The sequence below is a fragment of the Aplidium turbinatum genome, chromosome 15 (genome assembly GCF_918807975.1).
Source record: "Aplidium turbinatum chromosome 15, kaAplTurb1.1, whole genome shotgun sequence".
Classification (NCBI taxonomy): Eukaryota; Metazoa; Chordata; class Ascidiacea; order Aplousobranchia; family Polyclinidae; genus Aplidium; species Aplidium turbinatum.
Window position 1 is genome coordinate 4,151,944 of NC_137486.1, and position 7,605 is coordinate 4,159,548.

Consider the following 7,605-nt stretch of genomic DNA (forward strand, 5'->3'; position numbering starts at 1 on the left):
ACAGTAAAATAACTTTGTCTTCGGTCATGAAATTAAAGCTTTTTTCACCTGCAGTTTTCTTGCTGGTTTTATTATAGTTTACTTCTAAATACATCTACACCGGAATCGAAATTAAAATATTGGAAATGCGTTCGCGTCATTGAAATGTGACATCACCATGCGTGTGGTTGAAAAGTGCAAGATAAAATTCCCACGAAACGAAATGTTATCACGTCACAAACACTCGACAATTAATTGATAAATGATGTACACGGATCAAGCAGATTAATTATAGTATCATTTCTCCTGGTGGCAAAAATGTATGCTGGCTGTGCAATTTTTTTGGCCTGCTTTGATTGGTCGTAAATTTGTGACCTGTCTTGCAATGTTTGACCACAGGTTGGCATAGGTTTAACCAAAGTTTAACACGTGGTTAACATTTAACAATATCTTTCTGTTTAATGTTTTTTTCAAGCCGCCTTTGTGGCTCAGTAGTTAGAACAGACATCACTGAATCGAGATAGGCCACGTGTGTTTGATAAATGTTTTAGGTCCGGTTATCTTTATATGTTTCAAAAACAATATCCACAAAAAGTGGCCGACTTTAACAAACAGTTTATATACAGTATAGCCTGGGTCGTTGATAGGCTAATTTGGACCGGCATCGATGACTATGTCCTGCTCCCAATGCAAACTAATGCCAAAAAAGACACCGCTTAAGAAATACATAAGGAGGGGTAAATGCTATCATTGGCAAAAGAGGTAGTTTGTTCCCAAAAATCACAAAGAATTTTCAAAATTTAGTTGGTGCCAATGCACTGCAACAAATATATGCGGCGCTTTCTCATGGAATTTACTTCAGTTAAGAAAGTAGTAAAATTTCTACGTTCTCTGCAATTTATCGTGGTCCGTGGAAAGGTTTCGCACCGTTAAAATTATCTCGGGCCAGGGAAAGTACTTCGACCCCCTGTCAACGCTATTCAACACTGCACGAAGTTATCTGACAATGAAACAATTTGACATTATGTTGGGTCGGGGAGTTTTTACAATCGCGTTGAGATCCCTATTCCATTGAATCCAATGACCCACATTTAAGTTTCTGAAACGATTTTTTTTCTTTATGACATTTTCCTGCATGCACAGTAATTAAAAAAAAATTGTAGTTGTAAAGTAGATTTAACAAGAGAAAGTGGCATCATATAATTCCTGGAAATAGCTCAAAACGTATCATTGCACAATGCACAGGCTTCAAATGTTTTTAAATCTTCTTTAAACTGTATGTAGACCAATATTTTGTTGCGTATAAATCCATTGATCATGTAAGAAATATGTTTGGTTTGTGTCAAAGGCAGCATAAAACCAATTTGGTAAGCCAACCAAGCTTATTCGTTCAAGCCTTGCTGCATCTTGTTGAACCAGAATTTTGCTGTTTAAATGACGCAGTAGCCTACTTGCTTTCGTATATATTTGTTTGAATAAGAAAGTGCAGGCTCTACGACCTATCACTCCGACCCAGGGTCATGGTCTTGTACGGCCACTGTCTCAATGCGTGTACACCGTAACATTGTTTGGTTGTACCGATATCTCCTTGTTTGTTTAAATTATCATGTTGGTTTGCTATCAGTGGGGTCATTTTATTTTGACTGCAAAAGCATTCACTTCGTTGTTGCTATGTCTTAACTTCATTTTAAAATACTGTTTCTTCATTGTTTGAAACTTTGATGCATCAATTTAGCCAAAATAATCAAATGTATTTAATTGAAGAAAAAAAACGCACTCTTAATAAATCTTCACTTTGCTTAGAAAAGTGTCTCCAAAATAAATTTTAACGGCGACTCCTTTGTAAATGACGAAATCTTCAAAGCGTCTTCATCAAAAGATAACATGAGAGTGCTCGTAAAACTGTAAAAGCAACAGGAAACAATTCATTTGTTTTAAATACTGATCAAAGGTTGAATGAAGTAAGCCTTTGAAGCACATTTTTTATTCTGTATCAAAAAGAAATAATCAACGCCAAAACGATAACCATGGTTTCAATTTGCATTGGTTGGTAAAGACTGTAGCCTAATAAATTTCAAAGAAAGTTTTGTAGCAGACGGTTTGAGACAATTAGCTCTTTCGAGTTTATGGAAGTTAAAAGTTAGTAGGATACTTAAGAATGAATACAAACCAAACGTCACATACTTTAAGAGTAGATTGCTGATTACTTCTCATGGTCCGGATTTTCGGACCTGATAATTAATTCTTTAAAAATTGTTCGTTTCAAATACCTTTAAGTTTTAAGCCCTTACGAGTTTGGTCGACTTTTGAAAAACATAGTACAGGACCAGTTTGCAGGCGTTTATTTTCTAAGTCAGTGGTTCCCAACATTTTTGACCTTGCGGCACCCTATCAAACAGATAAATAGTTTGCGGCACCCTGGCAAAACTGGGTTAATTTTGTGAGATTTCTGTGTTTCAAATAACTGTATGAAATAACACAGAATGAGTTGTACAGTAGCCTATAGTGTGCATAAACAAATGTATTTATTCAAAAGTTAGTGTGAAACTTGGGCTTGACTTCTTGCACAAAGTTCCTATCTCAAGGCACATTCGACAAAGCCACCCACATTTCTTCCTCGACTACAAGCTGTCGTTCTCGTTTTTTAGTTTTAATGTTCGTTTGTACGGAAAATCCACTAATTTGGAGACCCAATTGTAATCGCAAAGCAATTCACAAAATATATTCATAAGTAGGCTATAAAGAACAAATCAATTATAACTTAGCCTTTTCTCGATTAGCTATGTATCGTGTTTGTATGCGCAGGTATCCCTCATGTAAAAGTTTCTATTTTATAATGGTTCGCAAACAATCGTGCAATTTTATAATCGTGCTGGGTCACACAGTCCCATAATCCATCACTGCAATTTGACTATGTGCTCCTTGAAAAGCAAAATAAAATCATGAAACCTGGCAATAATGATGCGTTTCAAACGTTTTTATGGAAAAAACAGCAACGAGTCAAAATCTCTTTCGCGCTGTTTTTCCTGGGCGAGAAAACAAAGGCTTGCCGTGGATTAGAGTTAAAATAAATAAATAAATTCCACACTTAACGGGTTAAAGTTAAAATAAAGAATGGGCCGCAGTATTGCAATATCTCGCGGCACCCTTGAGCATTGCAATTGGCACTCCAGGGTGCCGCGGCACCCTGGTTGGGAACCACTGTTCTAAGTATTTCTTGCGAGATGAGCAAATACCTACCTGAATAATCTTGTGCCAGTATTTTTCACATTGATTTCATGTCTGCGGACGTTGAAGCAATGTAGTGCAGGGCCACCTTGTGGTTGAGAATATACAACAACAATAAACCACTTGATGGCGGTAGAATCTAATTGAAGCATACCATTCTTTTTCGAATCGGAATCTTGATACGAATATTCGTCCTTCGTTAGCTGTTTGTATTTGAATATTTTGTTCAGATAGCTTGTACAACAAATTTGATACCAGAAAATTTCAATCTGCGATTATTTTTTACAAACGGTCAAGATATGTTCAAAATAATAATTGTGCAAATATAAAAAATATCATTCAAACGTTTTTAAAAGGAAAAAATCTTCTTATTCGTAAGTTTTATTTTTTCTGCTGAGCACAAAAGTTACGAAGGGGAAACGTCATTAACTAACAAAGAATAGGCCTGTTGAGAAGGAGCGATCTTCCTGGCGTCAGCACTACCTGACTACTCACTATAGAACAGCGAGCATTGTGTTTCGCTAACCATACCGGTGTAGCCTCCACACTAGCCATCAAGACTTTTCCCAAAAAAGTGGTGCGGTACTGATGAGCCCAGCCTCATGGGCGAAACACGTGTTTATTGCTGAGTTCTTGCTACATGCGACTGCCGAGAAACAAAGAATAGGCCTACTGTAAATATGGCAATAAGCAATTGGCATGTCAACAGACAATAGTTGCATATGTTAATCACGGTTGTTTGACCGATGTGCATCAAATCTTTGCTACAGTTTTCACAATTCGGATTCAAATGTTTTCATGAAACGAAATACCTACTTCATCAAAAGTCGAAGATACATATCTTCTTCGATAAAATCTTTTCATGTGGTGGCACTTGCATTTTGCATTAAAAGTTGCTTCACTACTTCATCGGTGTGGCTGTTTAAGTATTCATAACTTTCGTTTGTAGTAAACACAAGAGTAGGTAAAGCTTTGGTAGAGAGTTTGCTTTGTTGAACCATAGAGAAATAAAACATAGTAACTTTAGCGTGTTTAGCATACATACGGGTTTAGCATAAATCAATTTAAGATTTAATTCCTGATGAGGACACACGTACGTGTCGAAAACGTTTGAGTTTATTTTATTTAATTATGTTATATTTTGTGTGAAATAAAGTATGCTAAACCCGCTAAAGTTACTATGTTTTATTTCTCCACAAGAGTAGGTCTAAACAAAACCGCATATTCGTGTAAGTACGAAGAACATAGTATGTGGTATCAGCCCCAAGCACAGTTACAACATTTCAAATTTAAAACAAAAAGTTGACATCTACACTACAGGCCCACCCTCTGCATCTTTTTCTTACGTTTTAACATCTTCTTGAGTAGAATGCATCTAATTGAGGGTTCCATCACATATCACGCAGTCTTCAGACATTGGTTCAATGCAAAAAGACGGAATAACTATGTATCTGAAATAATGAGTCTTTTGTCCTTGTTGTATAAAATTGTTCGGCATTTAATTGTTCATCATTTATGTAGATGTTAAATAGTTTCCACCGGTTTGGAACGTTGATGTTTTATTGGAAAATTTGTTTGAATTCATTTGCATCTGAAGTCACAATTATAATCGACTGCATGCCAAAATTCAGCAATAAACCCTGCACAAAATAGAGCAACAAAGGAAAAGCAGGGTCATTATGAAGAGTCAAATGAATTTTGATTACCGTTTGTATATATTTTTTTAAATTGGTGGATTCTTTTGCTTTGTTGCGCGCAAATATTTTGAGATGTTAAAAACCACTGTAGAGTATATTGAAAAAAAACATCGTGTTTTTATTAATTGCATTTTGTTTTCACCTGAGTTACTCATTTGCATGAGAAAATCTTGACGTGTTTTTTGTTTCCAACTTGCAACGATGAGTAGAAAACATTCTAATCTTGCGAATGTTAACTCTATTTTGAGTCATTAAGTAATTTCCCATATGTCAGTCATCTACTCGCAATTTAAGAGTCAATTGTTAGCTCAAAATTAGTGAAATTAAAAAGTGAACCCAAGATATCTTTGTAACAAACAAGTGACATAAAATCTTATGCTGTTGTTGCCATTTTGAGGTCAACGAAATGACAAGATACAAAACTATTCATGAAATGAAACATTCGTACGGCGATCAACTCGACAAAAGCAGATGGAAGCAAGGGCGCGGGAAGTAGGGGTGCTCAAGGGGCTGCAGCCCCCCCTAGAACAAACTCAGCCCCCCCTGAAATTTTCAATAATTGCTTCAGCCCCCCCTAGAAAACTCTGACAATTTAAGGTAGGCCTACATAACATATCTTCAGAAATTTTTTCGAACAATAATTGCTACGATGAATCGAGTTTCTGTTACGTGTGGTCGCGCTCATCATTTGCAATAAAGAGTCGTCAATCATAGGGATCTATACCTCGCAGTAGCGGTACTAGCCACCAGAGATGTACGTATACGCCGCAAATTCTACGCCGTAGACTTGCGGCCTAGACTTTTTGTTTGCGCTAACGCTTATGGCCACATTTTTTTGGATAGTTTGCGCTTGAGGCTACGCCGTAAAGTTTTCGCGGTTTTTTAGGGCATAGCGTCAATGCATACTTTTTAATGTCCTTTTTTTGCTACAACACGCCAATACTTTCCAGCGCTGCAGTTGAAAGAATGTTTTCAATGGGCAAAGACATTGAAACCAAAACGCAGCAAAATGTCAGATGAACACTTTCAGATGCTTGCTTCTTCGTGGAAATTCAAAATAAAACTTGTTTGTTTCGAGTGGTTTATACCGTGTTAATGTTTGGCACCTAGCAAACAAAATAAGTTTACGCCAGTGTAGGCTATGCGCTGACGCTGCCAACTTTTTTTACAAGTTACGTTGACGCATACGGCGTTAATATTTTTTGTATGCGCGTAGGCGTATTTTGGAGGCATCACTGCTAGCCACCCTCCTTACTAACACGGCGGTCCATCGTTTATTGGACATCATTCTGCAATATTTACATTTCATGCGTAGCCTACTTCTGAACATTACAATAGGCCTAATACATGATATTGCTTTGTCATGTCTGACCGACATGACAGAAGATAGGGCAATGAGAAGAGACGCACATGCAAACATATTCGGCTTGGTAAAACAAGCACGCACGATGCGGCTTTATTTTGCGATTACCTGCAGCGGTGAAGTTTTTCAGCCTGCAGAAGCCGTCGCAAGACAGCTCCAAAACAAGATCTTTGCTTCTTCAGCTTTGGAATCAAACACCATTCTCCGCGAACGGATCAAAAATCACAGAAAAGATGAATTCGTTTCCAAGCTTATGGAAACAGCGAACGTCTTTGCGTCTGTTAATAACCTAAAGACGCCAAACGATCCCCGAGTGATCAAAACTCCAGCAAGATTTCGAAACATAGAGGAATCGGATACTTTGTCGTCTGCGGGAGAAGGAGCTTGGAAACGGCAATACATCGAAGCCCTTGATTTGGTTCAAGCTGAGCTTGATCGAAGATTCGACCAGGCGGATCTGCTTACAGCAGCCAACAGAGAGAAGGCCCTTTTGAGCTGTGCAAACGGTGAGGAAAGATCTGATCAGCTTACCCGATGCCATCGTCTAAAAACGGAATTTACTTTGCTCAGCGATGTTGTAAGTGAAAAACCCCCAAACTCCGTTCAAAAGGTTGCTGAGCTATTATCGCAACTAAACCCTCAAACACTAGATCTTTTCAAAGAAACGCGAAAATGCGTGCTCTGCCTTTGCCTCTCGGTTTCGGTTGCATCATCACAACGTTCTTTTTCTGCTCTAAGACGCCTGAAAACGTGGTTGAGAAGCTCAATGACAAAAAAAAGACTTAGGCTATGGTACTTATCTTGCGTTGATGCATGTCCACCAAAACATTTTTGACACTGTCGATGTCAAAGAACTCATGACACAGTTCTTAGAGAAAACACCTGAGCGAAAATCAATCTTCGGAAGCGTGTGAGAGCACATTTTCACAAACTGTCGTTTTTATATCACTGTCTAATTTGTTCGTTTTCATTCTTCATTTGTTACAATTTACAATGTGTGTATTTTGGAGGCGTTTGTTTGACACAGGAAATGATCGAATGCCCACTAGCAATTTAAAATGTCGTCCCACATAAGGGGGTCTGGGGGGCGAAGCCCCCCAGAAGCTGACAACACTACGGCAGCTTCAGCCCCCCCTAGAGAAAAATAGTTCCCGCGCCACTGGATGGAAGTCACTTTAACAATTTTCTTCGTCTCCAACAGTTGTAGTGCGTTAGAATGTTGCGCGCGCGTGTGTGCACTGTGGAGAGGATAAAGACTTCAAAGGGATTTGGCGGCCCCTTGATGTGAATATCTCCGCTCTTTAAGTTCTTACGTCAACATAGAGAAAAAAGGCCGAA